This window comes from Molossus molossus, unplaced genomic scaffold, assembly GCF_014108415.1.
Source record: "Molossus molossus isolate mMolMol1 unplaced genomic scaffold, mMolMol1.p scaffold_m16_p_2, whole genome shotgun sequence".
NCBI classification, from domain to species: Eukaryota; Metazoa; Chordata; class Mammalia; order Chiroptera; family Molossidae; genus Molossus; species Molossus molossus.
The window spans coordinates 139,933,899-139,953,716 of record NW_023425355.1 but is presented as its reverse complement, the minus strand read 5'-3'; the positions used below and the strand labels follow the sequence as shown (position 1 = coordinate 139,953,716).

General features: G+C 37.5%; 1 long non-coding RNA gene across 2 annotated transcripts in view; it reads right to left on the bottom strand.

The window, feature by feature from the left end:
• Positions 1–249: 249 nt before the first annotated feature.
• The window catches only part of LOC118635882, a 115,790-nt gene continuing 96,221 nt past the window's right edge, over positions 250–19,818 (bottom strand). For both annotated transcript variants that reach the window (XR_004960577.1, XR_004960576.1), the window contains exon 5: positions 250–330. This is a non-coding gene — a long non-coding RNA (uncharacterized LOC118635882). The remainder of the gene's footprint in view (positions 331–19,818) is intronic.

The window sequence follows — 19,818 nt, the reverse complement described above, 5'->3', positions numbered from 1 at the left end:
ATTTTCCAAGTGATTACCATAGGGGAAGAGGGTGGGGGGAGAACAAAGAGATAAAAGGGATCAAATACATGGTGACAGAAGAGAATAGAATTTGTGTGGTGAGCACAAAAGAGAGTATACAGATGTTGTATTATAAACTTGTACACCTGAAATTTATATAATGTATTAACCAATGTTACCCCAATACATTCAACTAAAAAAAGAAAAACAAATATTCCATGACCCCTTCCTTTTCTGCTGGCCAATTACCTTCATGGTATTGTTAATCTTTGAAAGTTCTTCCATCACACGATCACATTCGTGAAGGGCCTCTTTCCCTGTTCTGCTCATCTGTTGGTATCAGTTAAGGAAACACAAACTAATGTTAACATTTGTTCAAAAGATAACTCAGAAAATCTGTTTCAAAAGCATGCAGGATGCATTCCAAAGCCAACTGGCATTTCTGATTTGTGTTGCCCAGGCCATTTCCCAAAGCAGTCAGGGGATAATTAGAAGTCAGGGGGGAAATTTTAATTTTTCACGTTAAGGTATAGTGGCTCTAGTAGAATGAAAGAAAGCATTAACAATTTCAGGGGAGGAGTGCTTGATTATATCTAAAGAAAACAGTCAATTATAGGCATAAGCTGTGGTCACTTTATCCATTAGTTTCAGGATGGGAGCGACATGTGGAGCACAGTATTCTCACGGCATTGGCACCAGGCCATTCCTGAAGCACACAGTCATTATGGAGACATTTAATTAGTGTATTTTGCTTGATTGCCTATGGACATAGTAGGGGCAATGTGCCATCTAGCCCTTTAAGGGTCAAGTGATGATTGGAGAAAAGGCTAGCCTGACAAGTCATGCTAAATTCTATGAGATTATGGACTTCATATGACTTCCATTTTTAATATCCCTCATGCACAGAATAGGGCCTGGAACATAGTAGGCACTCAATAAAATATCTGTTGTATGAATAAACAATTCAAGGTCACCAAAGCTACAATCCCTCTATAAACCTGGTTCCATGACTGTTTCAGTCCAGTATGCTCTGGTTCTAATAAACGACAGGACCAGGATTCAAACATGAACCTGTACAACTTCAGAGTTTAATGCTCATTCTACAACAGCATGCTTCAGAGATGACATCAGAAACAAATACCATGCCCACAACAATTGGGGAGGCCACAGAATGCTTGATCTGGGCCAATCCTCCCAAGATTCCATGGGACTGAAATACCCCTTACTTGTCTCTCTCCTCTCTAAAGAGGGATAGGGATATATAGTGGTACTTTAAGTTTATTACCAGGAAAATAAAATTGGACTATTCTGTGGGCAAAGAAGTCCTCCCTCTCTCTAGCATCATCTATGGAATGTGCTCTGGCTATGTCTTGAGGAACCCAAACTGGCCCTTGAGAGTGCAAAAGGAGACTGTAATAAATTGAAGTATAAAGCCCAAATGGCATCTGGTTCTAAAAATCTATTTCAGTCCCATCTTTATTTATCCTCCCTGGTCCAATAGCCTCATGACAGCAGAATACATGACCCTTGAGCTTCCTTCACTTAAATTTTTTTAATCACTAAAAGAACTAACAATAGTGTTTAGTTTAAGTAAACAAAATTGCACTTTCCAAGTAAATTGACCTCCTTTCTTTGATCAGATAAAAGAAAAAAAATTGGATGAGCTCTGTATTTTGCCCTGAAGGGTGAAAAATTCATACTTTGTTATATTGAGAGACCGAAGGACTTTCAGATGCACAAACTCAAAATCCTTTGATTTGTAATCAATAATCTAATTTAGTGGCTTTATAAGGGGGGCTTGGGAATGATAGGGTTATATGAATTGGGTCCAGGAAAAGATAGGGATGAAGGCATGGGTTAAGATTAAAAGAAAATAGGAAAGATTATAAAGGAGGAGAAACAAAGCAAGCAGTAATGAATTAAAATGTCAAACTCAGCTCCTAACTAGTGCTTCTTCCTGGACTAAAAGCTATGAGAAGTATGAAGAATGGAGTTCTGTGCCATATTTAGGTAAAATATGTCTTACATTTAATTAAATAATCAAATGTAAAATTAAAACAAAGTGTAAAGTCAAAATATTTAGAATATTAAAATGATATGGGAGAAAGTATACTGAATCACAGCTTGCAAAACAGGGAGGTGAGGAAGAATAAAAAATGGGTTATGTATTTATGTTCTTTGGCCAATCCCTTCATCTTCTTTATTTAATATGTTTTTATTGATATTTTAGAGAGAGAGGAAGGGAGAGAAAGAGATAGAAACATCAATGTAAGAAAGAAACATAGATCAGCTGCCTCCTGCACACCCCTTACTGGTGGTTGAGCCGAAAACCCGAAAAGTTCCCTCACCAGGAATTGGACCAGGACCTTTCGGTCCATGGGATGATGCTCAATCCACTGAGTCACACCGGCCGGGCATCCCTTCACCTTTTTTCAACCAGTCCCCCTCTTCTCTCTCCCCTCTGACAGCTGTCAGTTTGTTCCATGTATCCATGTCTCTGTTTCTATTTTGTTTATCAGTTTATTTTGTTCATTAGAACAAAATATACATGACACATAGACACATACAACAGTGCAGTGATGGCCAGAAGGAAGGGGGCTGGGGGCTGGGTGGAGGTGGGCAAAATGAGTGATGGGGACATCTCTAATAGTGTTAACAATAAAAATAAAGACTAGAAAAGGGAATTAAAGGTTAGAGAGAAGAGTTTAGACATGACCTCATGGGCAGTGGTGGCACATATGGAAAAAGGTCCCAGCTGGGAACAGAGGATGTACTCAAATGAGTTAATTGAAGAGGGTTTACTGAAAGGATTCTTCACAAAGGTCTGTGGTCAGGATTAAAGGAAGCCAACTAGGGATGATGAAACACCCAGGAGCCAAAAACAGCAGGAAGCTGTTATCTTCGTAGGCTTGAAGGAATAGGAGTGGAGCTATTACTGAAAACTGGAAAAATCTGGTAGCTGTAAGGGAGAGCCACATCCTCAGACTTTGGCCCTCCCTTTCTTTTCCTTTCCCTTTTCTATTTCCTTTCCCTTTCCCTTTTCTCTCCTTCCTCCCTCCCTCCCTCCCTCCCTCCCTTCCTTCCTTCCTTCCTTTCTTCCTTCTATTCCTTCTTTTCTTTCTTCTCTCCCTTCCTCTCTCCTTCCTTTTTCCCTCTCTCCTTTCTTCCTTCCTCACTCCCCCCTTCCTTCCTTCCTCATCTATTTACTTTAATTGATATAAATGACACATTTTTCTTGGCTTGTAGCTTTGTTATGAGTTCACTTTTTAGTGTTTCTCTTATTTATCTTATTTATTTGGTTTGTGCTACAAAAGTTGGGTTTGAGACTTTTTACCCATTTTTTTTTAATTGAGGTATAACTGACATATTGGTTTCAGGTGTACAACATAATGATTTCATACTTTATATATTGCAAAATGATCACCACAACAAATCTAGTTAACATTTATCACTACACATAGTTACAATTTTTTCCTTGTGATGAGAACATTTAAGATTTACTTTCTTAGCAACTTTCAAATATATAACTATATTATTATTGACTATAGTTGCCATGCTATCCATTATATCCCCAGGATTTATTTTATATCTGGAAGTTGGTACATTTTTACTCCCTTTACCCATTTTACTCACACCCTACCCCTTCCTTCTGGCAACCACCAATCTGTTCTCTGTATCTACAAGCTTGTTTTTTTTTTTTTCTGTAATTCCACATATAAGTGAAATATAATAGTATTTGTCCTCTGTCTGATTTATTTAACTTAGCATAATGCCCTTAAAATCCATCTATGTTGTTGCAAATGGTAAGATTTCATTCCTTTAATGGTTGAATAATATTTTATTATATATTTTCTATCTATTTTTAAATGAAATATTATTCACATATCATAAAATTCACCCATTTAATATGCACAAATAAACAGTCTTAGTGTATTTGCAAAGTTTGGCAACCATCACACTAATTCAAGAACATTTTTATCACCCACCAAAACCCCATATCCATTAACACTCACTCCCCATTTCCCTCTCCCCCAGGTCACTGGAAACCACCAATCTATTTTCAAGCTCTTTGAATTTGGCTTTCAGCAGAACAACAAAGCCTCCACCAAATTTCCACTTTGCTGGGAGGGAGCTGATGGAATAAATACTCCAACTCCTCTTTCCTTCCCAGCTCTGATCTCCTGCTGGTGCCTCCTATTGGCTGAAGTCATCTTGATGCCAGATGTCAATAAAGCCTGATTTGCACAGTGCATTGATGTTAGCCTCCAGAACCACAGAGCAGGATGAAGGATGGAGCGGGAATCTGGAGAGACAGGAAAAATCAAGTGCCAAAGGACCCTACAAACTCTTGATGAGAAGATGTTAGGAAGAGAATGCCAAAAACTGGAAATTAGAAAGGGTGTGCAATCCTGGTGCAAGGAGTTGAAACTCCATGGTGAAAGGATATACCCCTGAGGATAATTAGTCTATTCAACATAACAGAATCAAGGGGTCTAGTGGCCACAGTAAGATTGTTTTCAATGTCCTTATGTAACAAAAGATTAATTATGGCATTCTTTCATTTTAATTTTTAAGTGGATTCTGGAGACCAAAGAAAATGATTCATCATCCATTATTCATATTTCATTTTTATTCTTATCTGTATCAATGTGACTTTGTATACATGACATTGAGAATTGTATTTATTCTATCTTTATGATACCCTATCAATAAATAAAAGAGCTTATTTTCTAATTATGTGATGGGAACCTGTACAACTTGATTTTTCTAGTTTATTTACTTAAAAACTGATTTCTTTTTGCAATATAATTTGTCCCTATCTTCAAGGAATTGCAAGCCATAATAAAAATAGTTGTCCTTGAAAAGAGAAGAATGAATGATTACTCAATTGTTTCATTATCTTTAGCTGATTATATTTCTTGATGTCCTGGTCAAAAAGCAAACACAACTCAGTATTTTCCAGGGAATTGGTCTTATGGTTACATTAAATTATCTCCGGCTCCCTTAATTTTTTTTTTCTCTGACAAGAAGACCTTTCCTCTGTGTCAATTGAATTATCCCCCTATTCATTTTTAGCAATCTGCCCAAGTCATTTGGCATGACAATTATACATCCTTTTTTTATTATTAATATTAGTAACTTAAAAGTTGAATTAGGTTTTCCTTCCAGAAGCTCATATAATAATTTCCTATCTGAAAAATAATATGATCTTGGTTTTTTATCCACATATATTTTGCATATACAATTCATCATCATCAAAAAATGCATCTCTTTTTTCTATTTTCCTAAATTAATGTGAAATGTTGAATATAAATTATAACCCTCTCCTTATAACTAAGGAAATTATTAAGGAGGCTATTACATAAATAACCTCATGTGATTGTGATAATGAAAGCATTTTTTCCAGAATAACAACAACATACATTTATAGCAGTCCTTGAAATTTATATAGTTCTGCCACCTAGGTCTTTGGGTCATTGCTACAACCAGGGATGACAGACAAGGAAGGCGATACTATCTTCTATTTTACTGAAGAGGAAGCTGGAGCTCAGAGAGTTAGTAATGTGTATAAGGTTGTAGAGTTAGCAAGCAAGGACCTAGAACTTGGATATACATCTTTTAACTTCTCTATTAATATTGTATGACATAGATGCATAAACCTGGAGGGGAGCATGTTGGTTTACGACAGATCCACATTTTTTAAAGCTCTGTTGATGAAGATTCCACTAAGTTTTTTCTTGCCTGGTCCAACAGTCAACAATTTGGCAATAATTCCTATTATTGCCCTGGCTGGTTTGGCTCAACAGAGCATTGGCCTGTGGACAGAAGGGTCGTGGGTTTGATTTCTGGTCAAGGGCACGTATCTGGGTTGCAGCTTCCATCCCAGGCTCTGGTTGGGGTCGTGCAGGAGGCAACCAATCAATGTGTCTCTCACACATCGATGTTTCTCTCTCCCTTCCTCCCTCCCACTCTATCTAAAAATCAATGGAAAAATATCCTTGGGTGAGGATTAACAACAACAACAACAAAAAAGAATTCTTATCATTTATGTATTCTATATGCATGGCTCATATATGGCTGGCCTGAAAAGAGTTGGAGATATGCTGGTGTGGTGAATTTTAGGAAATGGACTTTAAAAAAATGACTTTATATTCTTGAAGGAAGCAATTAGATTGTCCTTTAATATTCTAATATAAAGTGAACTATTTCCAGCATCTTGGTTTCTGAGAAGGGAAGGGGAGAAAAGAGGAGAGAGAGAGCATGTGCATGAGCTCCAGCCTTTGATTCTCAAATTGGAAATGTTAATCATATTTAACTTTTGTTTTTAGCTTTTAAAAACTTATCAGTTACATTTTTTCCTTGTGATGTAAACTTTTAAGATCTACTTTCTTAACAATTTTCTATTTATGTGTTTATTTTTAAATTATAGTTTACATTCAATATTAATCATTTTGTAATATATACATATATCAAATCTTTATGTTGCATACCTCTTCTATTCTTTTTTTAAAATTAGAGTTGACATACAATTTAAAAACCCATCAAGATGCCCCTCTGTCCTTCTACTTCCTCTACTACTCTCTGCTATCTTCATCCATCTTTCCTGATTTTTCTCTCTGCTCTAGTCCAATGTGGTATTATAGTATAGCTTTAATTTCATTGATCTGGCTTTCCATAGTAAGTTTTTTTTGTTTGTTTTTTTGCCTTAAAACCTACTTTTGTCTGGAATTAATATACACTGTTATTTTTAACTTATATTTACCCATCTGTATAGGAATTTCTATGTTCACTACGTTTTCTTGCATTTATATCTTCCTTATGGAGTCCTTTTCCTGTTTGCTGAAATAGTCTTTCACTCTGAGATTTATTTTCCTTTTATTCCTTTCTTGATGTTGCGCTGTTAGTAAACACTCTGATTTTTGTTTACCCGGAAATATATTTATTTTACACTTATTTCGTTAAAAGAAATTTGCAGATATATTATCCTAGGTTGAGTTATATTCCCTCGGTGTATCAAATAGTAATTCATTTCATTGTCTTCTTGATCTTTTATTATTACTAAGAATTCAGCTGGCCATTTAATTGTTGTCACTAAGCAATTTTTTTAAAAATCGATTTCGGACTGATCTCAAGGTTTTTTCCTTGTCTTTAGTTTTTTAGTTTCACTTCAAGTACAATATATTTAGGTATCATAGTCTTCATTCATTCTATTTGAATTCCATTGAAATTTCTAATTCTGATGATTCAAGTTTTTTATCAATTCTGAAAAAAAAAATTTTAACCATTGCTTTGTCAAGAATTACTGTTTCTGAAATTTATTATTTCTTTGAAAGTTCTACTTGACATGTGTTAGATCTTATTTCCCTATCCTATGTGTTTCCTTATTTCTTCAAAAATTGTTCAATTGGAAGAATTAAAATGTCCATACTACCCAAAGCAATCTATAGATTCAATGCAATCTCATTAAAATACCAAAAAAATTTTTCACAGAACTAGAACAAAGACTTCAAAAGTTCATATGGAACTAAAAAAGACCTTGAATAGCCACAGCAATCTTGAAAAAGAAGAACAAAGTAGGAGGAATCACAATACTGGATATCAGGATATACTAAAAGCCATTGTAATCAAAACACCCCAGTACTGGTATAAGAACAGGCATATAGATCGATGGAACAGAACAGAGAACCTATAAATTGACCCAAGACATTATGCTCAATTAATATTTAACAAAGGTGGCAAGAACATACAATGAATTAAAGACAGGCTCTTTAATAAATTGTGTTGGGTAAACTAGACAGCTACATGTAAAACAATGAAACTAGACCACCAACTTGCACCATACACAAGAATAAACTCAAAATGGATAAAAAACTTAAATGTGACTCAAGAATCCATAAAAATCCTAGAAGAAAATATAGGCAACAAAATTTCAGACATCACATGCAGCATTAATTTCACTGATACAATGCCTAAGGCAAGAGAAACAACAAAAAATAATAATATATGGGACTACATTAAACTAAAAAGCCTCTGCACAGCCCAACCAGTATGGCTTAGTGGTTGAGCATCGATCCATGGTCGCTGGTTTGATTCCCGGTGAGGGCACATGCCCAGGTTGTGGGTCTGATCCCCAGTGGGGGGCATGCAGGAGGTGGCCAATCAGTGTTCTCTCTCATTGATGATTCTATCTCTCTCTCCCTCTCCTTTCCTCTCTCTCTAAAATCAATAAAGAATAAAAAAAATTTATATATATATATATATATATATATATATATATATATATATATATAGTGTTTCTGTACAGCAAAAGAAACTACCATCAAAATGGAAAGGGAACCTACCTTATGGGAGAATATAATTGCCAACGATATATCAGATAAGGGGTTCATTTCCAAAATATATAGAGTACTCATATAACTCATCAAAAGGAAGACAAAGAATCCAATTAAAAAATGGGCAGAGGAGCTAAATAGACACCTCTCCAAACAGGACATACAAATGGCCAAGAGACTTATGAAGAAATGCTCAACATCACTAATCATCAGAGAGATGCAAATTAAAACGACAATGAGGTATTACCTCACACCTGCCAGAATGGCCACCATCAATAAATCATCAAACAACAAGTGTTGGCGAGGGTGTGGAGAAAAGCAAACTGTAGTACACTGCTGGTGGGAATGCAGACTGGTGCAGCCACTGTGGAAATCACTATGATGTTTCCTCAAAAAATTAAAAATGCAACTGCCATTTAACCCAGTGATCCCAGTTCTAGGAATATATCCTAAGAATCCTAAAACACCATTCAGAAACAGTATATATATCCCTATATTCATAGTAGAACTATTTACAATTGCTAAGATCTGGAAACAGCCCATGTGTCTGTCAATAGATGAGTGGATAAAAATGCTGTGGTACATATACACAATGGAACACTATGCAACTGTAAGAAAGAAAGATCTCTTATCCTTTGAGATGACATGGAGGGACCTGAAGAGTATTATGCTAAGCAAAATGAGCCAATCAGAGAAAGGCAAATATCACATGATCTCACTTATTTGTGGAATATAATGAACAAAATAAGCTGATGAACAAAACAGACCCAGAGACATAGAAAGGAGTATGGTTCAGACTGACAAACCTCAGAGGAAAGGGTTGGGAGTGAGGGATGAGATAAACCAAAGAACTTATATGTATGTATACACAACCAATGGACACATACAACAATGCTTGGGGTGGGAGTGGGATAGGAGGAGGGTTTCTGTGGGGAAAAAGGAGAAACATCTATAACAAAAATTAATTCATTAATAAAAAAAATGTTCAATTGATTTTAGAGAGAAAGGGAAAGAGAGAGAGATCAATGTGTTGTTCCACTTATTTATTCATTCATTGGTTGATTCTTGTATGTGCTCTGACTGGATATTGAACTCACAATCTTGGCGTATCAGGACAAAGCTCTAACCAACTGAGCTATGGGGCCAGGGCCTCTGTGTTTCTTGACTTTCCTTTTATGTTTTTAATTTTTTTTGTCTCTCTGTGCTATATTCTGGATAATATTTTTGGTCTATCTTCTAGTTCAATAGTTATCTCATAAGTTATATCTAATACAATATTTAAATAGCTCATTGACATGTAAATATTTTTTTTTCATATCTAGATATACATTTTTTATGAGTCACTTTTTCCTAAATAATTACTTTTATTGATTTTAGAGAGGGAGGAAGAAAGAAAGAGAGAGAAAAGGATAACATCATTGTGAGAGAGCTACATCAATCAGTTGCCTCTCTCACATGCCCGACTGGGGATCAAACCCAAAAACTAGGTATGTGCCCTGACTGGCAATCAAACCTGTGACCTTCCAGTGCATGGGATGATGCTCCAACCAACTGTCCACACTTCCCAGGGCTGAATCACTTATTTCTTACTTATTCTTTGCTTCTGTAATTGTTAAACATAATTAAAACATCTATTTTAAATATGATAAGTCTAATATCTGAAGTGTTTGAGTATCACACTCTATTACTCATTGCTTCTCTGGCTCCTGTGGAGGTTTTATTTTGTCATACATTCTGTGATTTGTGTTAGTAAATCTTTTTTGTTGTTGTTGTTCACATAGAGTATGAGGGGGGGAGAGAGAGAGAGAGAGAGAGAGAGAGAGAGAGAGAGAGAGAGAGAGAGAAACATCGACGTGAAAGGGACACATCAAGTGGTTGCCACCCGCATGACCCAACCAGGGCTGGGGATAAACTGCAATCGAGGTACGTGCCCTTAGCGGGAACCGAACCCAGGTCTCTCTGGACCACAGGCTGATGCTCTAACCGCTGAGCCAAAGTGGCCAGGGCTGTGTTAGTAAATCTTATGTCCATTATAGTTTTAGCTGAAGTAAAACTTTGACATGTACGTTGAAGTATGTTTCCCCCAGGTGGATTAGCATTGCTTCCACCTGAAATACTTGAAGTCATGAACTTAGAACAATTTTAAATAAATATTCGTTTGAGGTGTTTGGATAGGACAGTTATAATCACAAGTCCATATCATGTTTGTCCTGTGGTTACAAATCCTCAGATATGTTTTAGTTCCATTTAGAGTCAAGTTTTGGATAGGCAATGCTTCCATGCTATCTTTCCTTTTGTATGGTTTATACAAAAGATCTATAAACAAACCATCCACTTTACCTGGGCTCAAGGCTTTCTTTCTCACTCTCCCTGTATTGCTTCCCCTGCCCCCTGCCAAACTGTCATTAAAATGGAAGTCATATCTTTGGGATCAAAAGATACTCTAGAGTACATCTTGTCCTTAGCATTTGAATTTTACTCTGTATTCATGCTCTCTTGCTTTGGTTCTCTGCATATTTTTCTTAGTTCATGGCCAGTTCAACTTTGCCTTTAAAAGTATATTTTAATCTACAAGTTTTATGTATTTTGCATCCTGAAGTGTTTCAGTCTATCTAATCTTCTTTATTGCTTGAATTAGAAAAATGATACAAAGCTCTCTGTGAATATTAATACTGGAAATCCTTTGACATGACTTTTGTGATTAATCTTCAAAGATGACTGTCTAATGAACCATACCTTCTAGTATTCACACCCGAGAAAAGTCCCCTTTCATAATGAAGCTGAGCTGGCTATATGTAACCAGCAAAATGTAGCAGAAGTGACACAGCATGACTCCCAAGGATATATCATAAGAATCTGTGCAGTAACATCTTCCTTGTTCTCTTGGAACGCTCATGGTTGGGGCATACCTTCTCAAATGACTCAAGCCTCAACTTCCATATAATAACTTGAAAGATTCCCAAATAAGCATGTCCTGATGAATCCACTCACTCTACAGAGTCTTGAAAGACAGCAATAAATTATTGTTTTAAACCATAAAAGTATTTGGATAGTTTATTATACTGCCATACATGACCAGAACTATAGTCAAGTCTTTTTATATTAGAACCCATTTTATTTCTGAAGTAACTTTGCAAATCTATGCTCTAATATGCTATATTGATGTTATAGGGCACTTTACTTTTCAAACTCTTAGAAGGGGATCACTTAATTCTTGTTTTCATATATGACCTACACATAGAAACTAACAAATCTTAGTATATGACATATAAATAACTAAAATAGACAATATTCACTATCGGCATTAATTGCTACTTTAAACAACAATGAGGTATCACCTCACACCTGTCAGAATGGCCGCCATCAACAAATCATCAAACAACTAGTGTTGGCGAGGGTGTGGAGAAAAGGGGACTCTAGTACACTGCTGGTGGGAATGCAGACTGGTGCAGCCACTATGGAAAACACTATGGTGTCACCTCAAAAAATTAAAAATTGAACTTCCATTTGACACAGTGATCCCGCTTCTAGGAATATACCCTAAGAAGCCTGAAACACCCATCAGAAAGAATATATGAATACCCATGTTCATAGCAGCACTATTTACAATCACTAAGATCTGGAAACAGCCCAAGTGACCATCAATAGATGAATGGATACAAAAGCTGTGGTACATGTACACAATGGAATACTATGCAGCTATAAGAAAGAAAGATCTCTTACCTTTGAGATAACATGGAGGGACCTGGAGAGTATAATGCTGAGCAAAATAAGCTAGCCAGAGAAAGACAAGTACCACATGATCTCACTTATTTATGAAATATAATGAACAAATTAAGCTGGTGATCAAAATAGATCCAGAGATATGGAAGTAGGAAATAGACTGACAAACCTTAGAGTGAAAGTGGGTAGGGGTGCAGGAAGATATAAACCAAAGAACTTATATTTATACATGCATAACCAATTGACACACCAACAGTGTGCAATACCTGGGGTGGGGCAGGGCTAGGTGCAGGGGGGCCAAAAAGAGAAAAATGGGGGATATCTGTAATATTGTCAACAACAACAAAAAAAAAAAACTCAGAAGATAATATAGGAACATAGTGTCATAATCTTAATATTGATACTTATATAGCAAGACAAAAATAAAAAAGTCATATGGGGAAAATAATAAATTTTATATTACAATATGATCAAGAAAATGAAAAGTCACAAACTGGGAAGAGATACAACTAACAAAAGTTTGCTATAAACATACAGCTAGCAAAGAATTGCTATAAAATAGTTTTTACACATAAATAAGGAAAAGGAAACAACTTAATTAAATAGTTTTCCAAAGAAATAAACAGGTACATATGTCACAGATAAAACACAAATAACCAACCCATTGATAATTAGATAAATGCTAACTAAAACCACAATGAGATGTTACCCTGGCTAGTTTGGCTCAGCAGTTGGGAGTGTCAGCCCGTGGACCAAAGAGTCACAGGTTTGATTCTGGTCAAGGGCACATACCTAGGTTGTGGTCCAGTCCCCGGCCCTGATCAGGTCCTGTGAGAGGTAACTAGTTGATCTCTCTCTCTCTCTCTCTACCCCTCCCTCCTACTCTATCTGAAGATAAATGAAAAAAAAAATCTTCTGGTGAGGATGAAAAAAAAGAAAGCCCAGCCAGTGTGGCTCAGTGGTTGAGCATCGACCCATGAACCAAGAGGTCACTGGTTCAATTTGATTCCCAGTCAGGGCACATGCCCAGGTTATGAGCCTGATCCCCAGTGGGGGGCATGCAGGAGACACCCAATCGATGTTCTCTCTCACCAATGTTTCTCCCTCTCGCTCTCCCTTCCTCTCTCTAAAAATCAATAAATAAAAATAATAAAAAATAAAAAACACAATGAGATACTATTTAACTTTCTCCAGATTGGCAAAAATTAAGAAGTCTGACAAAGCCAAGTGTTGGTGAGGAAATAAAGAAATTAAAACTCTTCTACAATATGGTAAGAATGTAAATTATTACAACACTATAGGAAACAACTTGGCATTATCTAATAAAATTGAAGCTGTACATACCTTAGGACTCAATAATTCTTCCTCTAAATTTGCATATGTACAACAGATGAAATATGCAAGAATATTGTTCAGCATTACTTATCATTGCAAAAATCCTGGAAACAATACAAATCCCAACAGCAGTAGAATGGAGAATAAACAGTGGAATGCTCATTGAATGAACCAAGATAGTGTGAAAATGAACACTTGCTATGTGCAATATCATAATATTGACCAAAGAAAGTCACAGAAGAATGCAAACAATCTCATTCAATGTATCTATAGTTTAAAAAGTGAGAAACTAAACAATATGTGTTTGTATTAGAATAATAAAGCGAAGCAAGAAAATGATAGCAAAATATTCAGGATTAGAAGTTAATCTAAGAGGTGGGATAGTGGATTAGCATTCAAGGAACTTCAGAGGTAATGGTGATTTCTTATGTGTTGTGGTATATGTGGTTATATAGAAATTTGTTTTATTATTATTATGCATACTTTATATATATTCCACATACATATTTTATAAGTATATAATCTTTCATAATGTACCATTTTTAGGTACCATTTTTAATGTGCCATTTAAAAAGTACCGAATATGTCAGTTAGCACTGGAGTTGATTAGAAATAGAGCATAAAAAAGAGAAGCCTGAATGGAAGATGGCAGCGAGCAGGACCGGAGGGAGGGTAAGTGCATGAAAGAGTGAGCTAGTGTGTGAGAGAGTGTGAGTGGACGTGAAGGTGGACAACCAAACTCTTGCAGTGCAGGGACGAGGAGCAAAAGGTTCCTGTGCTGTGGATGGAGCAGCCAGCTACCTCTGTAAACTGCTCCTCAGGGCGCTTCTCCCTGCACCCCTCGGGAGGTCCCACCATGTTGGAAGATCCCAGGTCTTCCCTGGGAGGAGGCAGTGGGAGTGGCTAGGGCGCAGCAACCTGAGCCCACCAGTGCACCTGGCACCATGGAACCAGTGGACACTCTGTGTCACCACAGACCAGTGCACAGTAGTGGAACTCCCAAGGTGCCTGTCAGGAAAGCCATGGACAGCCAGGAGCCCAGCACCATCTCCCATAGTAGCAACCTGATCAGAGTCCAGATATACCCCCAGCAACAGAGGCTGGGGAGCATACATCCATCCCCAGGCAACAGAAGAACAGACCAGCAGCTGAGACCCATCCTCAAAACTACAGCAAAAGCTAAGCAGTAGTTGAGCCCCATGGGGCAGCAGCTCTCCCAAGCCTCCAGCAGCGGGAACTAGGACTCCACAGAGGCCTGTGCAGTTCAGCAGCTCACAAGAGCAGTGTTAAGCCGGAGCCCCAGAGAAATTGGTGCAATCCAGCTGCCCACCCGCAGGACCTGCAGGGTGTGAGGGCACCAGAGAGGCCTGTGCAATCCAGCAGGGACTCTGCCATTCAGTTACCCATGGGACCTGTGGGGTGCTGAAGCATCACAGCGTTCTGTGCGACCCAGCAGGAACTGTGCAATCTAGTTACTCCCAGGGCCTGTGGGGTGCTGAAACACCAGAGAGGCCTACGCAATCCTGCAGGGACTGTGCCATCCAGTTACTCCTGGGACCCACGGGGTGCTGAAGCAACAAAGAGACCTGTGTGACCCAACAACCCATAACATAGGCACAGAGCCTGGTCCCCAAAGGGACTGTGCTATCCAGTTACCCAGGGGACCTGCAGGGGCTGGAGCACCAGAAAGGCCTGTGCGACCCAGCTGCACACAAGATAGGCATAGAGGATGTAAAAATGGAGGTGGAGTAAATAGAAGCTACACAGGTGATCTCCCAGGACCAAACAGGAATTACAACTAAAATAAAGACAAATCCTCGGAAAAAGAGCAACAGAAAAGCAGCAGGACAGGACCATATAACCAGAAACACTGGTAGGATCTGCAGAGGCACGAGAGGGTGGCGGGGTGGGAGCCCAAGGACAGCAGCAGTCTTAGCTGTGAGCAGCTTCCTTGGGGAATAAAGACCAAGCCCGCTCCACAGCGCAGAGAGCAAGGACAGAGCACTAAAATAGCCACAGCCACTCACCTGAGGACTACAGCAAAGGGCAGGAAGACTGAGCTGGAACTCTGTAAGGACAACCGGGATTTGGAGGGCACTCAGAATTTTTGCTGAGTTGCGGCAACAAAGGACGGTGGCCAGTGTGCTCCTTCCCAGAACTGTGGGGAAAAGCAGCAGCCCCCCTCCCCCTTCAAAGATTCAGCCTTTCCAAGGTGAGGCAAAGAAATGCAAGTTGAGGCTCATTAACAACCAGCATCTATCCCACCCTCTGGAAATCCTCTTATGCAGAACACCAGGGCTATATTCCAAGGCTCTGAGTAACTGAGACTACTAGCCTCCAGAAAAAAGCTAGAGGATAACTGAACCTTTCCTGGGCTTGCACCTCTACCCAGGAAAGTAAGACTTGACAGTGGTGTTTAATGTGGGTCTTCCCAGACCCATTCAAACCCAGTAGAGGGAGCCACAAACAGTAGAACACCAACACCCACAGGAAAAATTTGGCAGGCTCCAAAACCCACTGAGATAGCCAAAATGGTGAAATAAAGAAACAAATACCAAATGAAAGACCAAGAGAACTATATCAAAGATGAGGTGAATGAAATGCACTTAAGCAAATTATCAGAGGTAGAGTTCAGAGCCATGATCTTGAGGAAGCTCAACAGCATGAGTAAGCACATCAGCAACATGAGTAAAGATACAGAAACATTGAAAACCAACCAAGTGGAAATGAAGAATGACATAGCAGAAATAAAGAACACATTGGAAGGACTAACCAGCAGAGTAGAGGAAGCTAAGGACTGGATCTGTGAATTAGAAGACAGGGTAGAACAAAACCAAACAATCAGAAAACCAAAAGGAAAAAAAACAATTAAAAAACAGGAAGATAGCTTAAGAGAACTGTGGGACAACTGGAAACGTAATAACATTCACATCATAGGGGTCCCTGAAGAGGAAAAAATTGAGCAAGGGTTAGAGAATATATTTGAAGAAATAATGACAGAAAACTTTTCTAACTTGGTGAAGGAAGAAGGCGTTCAAGTTCAAGAAGCACAGAGAGCCCCGAGTAAGAAGAACCCAAACAGGCCCACACAAAAACACACAGTAATCAAAATGCCAAAAATTAAAGACAAGGAGAGAATCCTAAAAGCAGTAAGAAATAAGCAGTAGGTTACCTACAAAGGAAACCCCATAAGGCTATTAGTTGACTTCTTAACAGAAACACTACAGGCCAGAAGGGAGTGGTGTGAAGTAATCAAGGTCATGAAAAACAAGGATCTGAATCCAAGACTACTCTATTCAGCAAGGCTGTCATTCAGAATAGAAGGTCAAATAAAGAGCTTCTCAGACAGAAAAAAATAATGCTAAGGGAATATATTAGCATCAAACCAGCACTGCAAGATATGCTAAAAGGACTGCTGTAATTAGTAGAAGAAATAGGAAGAAAAATAGAACCACACTAAACAAAAATGGCAATAAATAAGTACATATCAATTATCACCTTAAATGTGAATGGTTTGAATGCTCTGATAAAAAGACACAGAGTAGCTGACTGGATAAGAAGCATGACTCACATATATGTTTTTTACAAGAGACCTACCTCACAACAAAGAATTCACATAGGTTGAAAAAAATCTTTCAAGCAAATGGAAAGGAAAAAAAAAAAAAGGCTGGGGTAGCGATACCCATAGTTGATGAAGTAGATTTCAAAATAAAGACCATAACTAGGGTCAAAGAAGGCCACTGCATAATATTGAAAGGATCTATCCAACTGGAACATATAACCTTGGTAAACATATATGCACCCAATATAGGAGCACGAACATATATTAAAAATCTTCTGGTGGACTTCAAAGGAGAAATCAACAGCAATACAATCGTAGCAGGGGACTTCAACACCCAACTCACATCACTGGAGAGATTCTCTAGACAAAAAATTAACAAGGAAACAGAGACTCTAAATGAAGTGCTAGATCAAATGGATTTCATAGATATCTACATAGAATTGCAGCCCAAAACTGCAGAATTCACATTCTTCTCAAGTGCACATGGGACATTCTCAAAAGTAGACCACACTTTAGGGCACAAACTAAGTCTCTACAAGTTCAAGAAGATTGAAATCATATCAAGCATCTTCTCAGATACAATGGCATAAAACTAGAAATCAATTGCAACAGAAACATGCAAAGACATTTGTTAACATGGAGCAAAATAGCATGTTACTGAACAATATATGGGTTACCAAAGAGTTCAAGTAAGAAATTAACTTCCTGGATACCAAGTAAAATGAACACACAACAAAAATCTATGGGATGTAGTGAAGGCAGTTCTGAGAGGGAAGTTCATAGCATTACAGGTCTACCTCAAGAAACAAGAAAAATGTCTGATAGACTATCTAACTTCATAACTTAAAGAACTAGAAAGCAAACAAAAAGAAAACCCCAGGGCAAGCAAAAGTAAGGGAATAGTAAAGATCAGAGCAGAAATAAATGACATGGAGACCAAAAAACAATTCAAAGGATCAATGAAACAAAGAGCTGGTTTTTAAAAAAAAATAAACAAGATTTATGGACCCTTAGCTAGACTCGCCAAGAAACAAAGAGAGAACCCAAATACACAAAATCAGAAATGAAAGAGGAGAAGTAACAACAGACATCACTGAAATAAAAAAGGAATGTTAATAAATACTATGAACAATTATATGGCAAAAAATTTGACAATTTAAGTGAAATGGACAAATTTCTAGAAACACATAGTCTCCCAAAACTGAACTTGGAAGAGATAGAAAACTTGAACAAACCAGTAACAACTAAGGAAATGAAGATGTAATCAAGTCTCTCCCAGCAAACAAAAACCCAGGCCCAGATGGCCTCACAGGGGAGTTTTACTGAACATTCAAAGAACTAACACCCATTCTCCTCAAACTATTTCAAACAATTCAAGAAGAAGGAAGACTTCCAAACTCGTTTAATAAGGCCAGCATAATTCTAATTCCAAAACCAGAAAAAGACACTACAAAGAAAGAAAACTACAGGCCAATATCCCTGATGAACATAGATGCCAAAATCCTGAACAAAATACTAGCAAATCGGGTCCAGCAATACATCAAAAAAATTATTCACCATGACCAAGTGGGATTCATCCCAGGGATGCAAGGTTGGTACAATATTCACAAATCAATAAATGTGATACCACATATACAAAATGAACGATAAAAACCACATGATAATATCAATAGATGCTGAAAAACAGTAGACAAAATCCAGCACCCATTACTAATAAAAATCCTCAGCAATATGGAAATACAGGGATCATATCTGCACATAATAAAGTCCATATATGAAAGACCTACAGCCAACATCATACTCAATGGGCAAAAACTAAAAGCTTTTCCCTTAAGAACAGGAACATGACAGGGATGCCCACTTTTGGCACTTTTATTTAACATAATACTGGAAGTCTTAGCCACAGCAATCAGATAGGAAGCAAAAATAAAAGGGATCCATATTGAAAAGGAGGAAGTGAAACTGTCATTATTTGCAAATGACATGATATTATACATAGAATATCCTAAAGGCTCCATCAACAATGTAGTAGACTTAATAAATAAATTTGGCAAAGTAGCAGGTTACAAAATTGATCTCAAGAAACCAACGGCATTCTTATACAGCAATGATGAAGTCACAGAAAGAAAAACTAAAAAAAAAATCCCATTTACCATTGCGGCAAAAATAAATTAAGATACCTAGGAATAAACTTTATCAAAGAAGTAAATGATGTATTTGCAGAAAACTACAGGACATTGAAAAAAGAAATAGAGGAAGATATAAAAAGTAGAAGCACATACCTTGTTCATGGATTAGAAGAATTAACATCATTAAAATGTCCATACTACCCAGAGCAATCTATAGATTCAATGCAATCCCCATCAAAATATCAAGGACATACTTCACAGAACTAGGACAAATACTTCAAAAGTTCATATGGAACCAAAAAAGACCCTGAATAGCCACAGCAATCTTGAAAAAGAAGAACAAAGTTGGAGGAATCACATTTCCAGATTTCAGGTTATACTGCAAAGCCACTGTAATCAAAACAGCCTGGTACTAGCACAAGACCCGGTAGATAGATCAATGGAACAGAATAGAGAAACCAGAAATGGACCCATGAAAATATGCTCAATTAATATTTGAGAAAGGAGGAAAGAGTATACAGTGTATTAGAGACAGCCTCTTTAATAAATGGTGTTGGGAAATTGGATAGCTACATGCAAAAAAAAAAAAAAAAGAAAGAAAGAAACTAGACCATCAACTTACACCATACACAAGAATAAACTCAAAATAGTTAAAACACTTAAATGTGACTCGTGAATCCATAGAAATCCTAGAAGAAAATGTAGGCAACAAATTTTCAGACATCATATGCAGCAG